Below are 1,408 nucleotides of genomic sequence, written 5' to 3' on the forward strand. Positions count from 1 at the left end.
GTTATCACGGACCCACTTGGGCATGAAACACTCCCCGCCCTCAATTTCAGAATCTATCCTAAACTTAAAAGGAAAAAGGGAAATAGAAATCTAGAAATAGAAAGAGAGAATTAGAAAGAAGTTACCAAATTAGAAGTTTCTATGTTAGGATCCTACAAAAGAAAAAGGAAAGTGAATTAGTTTATAAAAAAGAGATAAGAAAGTTTCTAAAAATAAAAATAGAATGATGAGTTAGTGTCTAAAACTAAAAAGGAAAGTTTTTTAAAAAAGACAACCTAGTTTCTAAAAACAAAAAAGGAAAGTTTATAAAAACAAATTAGGGAAGTTTCTAAAAAAAGCAACCTAGTTTCTAAAAACGAAAAAAGAAAGTTTCTAAAAAAAAAAAAAAGAAAAGTTTTTAAAAACAAATTAGGAAGGTTTCTAAAAATAACAAACTAGTTTCTAAAAATGAAAAAGGAAAGTTTCTAAAAACAAATTAGGAAAGTTACTAAAAAAAAGCAACCTAGTTTCTAAAAACGAAAAAGGAAAGTTTCTAAAAATAAATCAGAAAAATTTATATCCTAGAATTAGAAAATAAATTAGTTTCTAAAAACAGAAAAGGAAAGTTTCTAAACCTAAAAATAGAAAGCTAAGTTAATTTTTTAAATAATTCAGAAAAAATCCTAACCTAAAAATAGAAAGTAGAAAAATCCTAATCTTAAACTAATTCCAAAACTAGTTAATCTCAGAAAAATGCAACCATTAGTCCCCGACAATGGCGCCAAAAACTTGTTCACAACCCCAAGTGTAGGGTCGCGATGTAGTAATAATCTCGGTGAGACCGAGGTTGAATCCACAGGGACTAATATCGTGAGTAATTCTGAAAGCAACTAGAAGAAGAACTAGAAAAAGATATGAATCTAAATTTAGAATTAAAGGGAGTAATCGTGAAGTGTGTAATTAGAAACTTAAGAATTCAAAGGTGAGAACTAGGGTTTCCAAGGATACACTTGTAGAGATCAAGGAGATCTATGCTTGATTCAAGGAAACAACTGGAATTAGAGTCCCATCTTATCCAATTGGATGATATCTCAGTAAAACCAAATATGAACTTCCTTTGACCTAATTCTCAATGGATAAGAGGTGTGAGAATTGGAAGTAATTCCATCACAAAACCATACCCAGGAGACAAGGCAAATAACAGGGTTTACCAATCCCACAACCAATATAGGAGAAGTGTGAAAGTGAGGAAGGATTCCATCATCCAACCATGCCCAAGGGACAATGGTGAACAACAGGAGTTCCTAATTCCACAATCTCAATACAAGAAAAGAACATACTTAAAATTATCACAGATTTATTGTAATTTGAGTCACGACAAACCATTAAAAACTGAAAATATTTCTTAAATATCAAACTAGAATCAAAG

The sequence above is a fragment of the Magnolia sinica genome, chromosome 7 (assembly GCF_029962835.1).
Source record: "Magnolia sinica isolate HGM2019 chromosome 7, MsV1, whole genome shotgun sequence".
In the NCBI taxonomy this organism is placed as follows: Eukaryota; Viridiplantae; Streptophyta; class Magnoliopsida; order Magnoliales; family Magnoliaceae; genus Magnolia; species Magnolia sinica.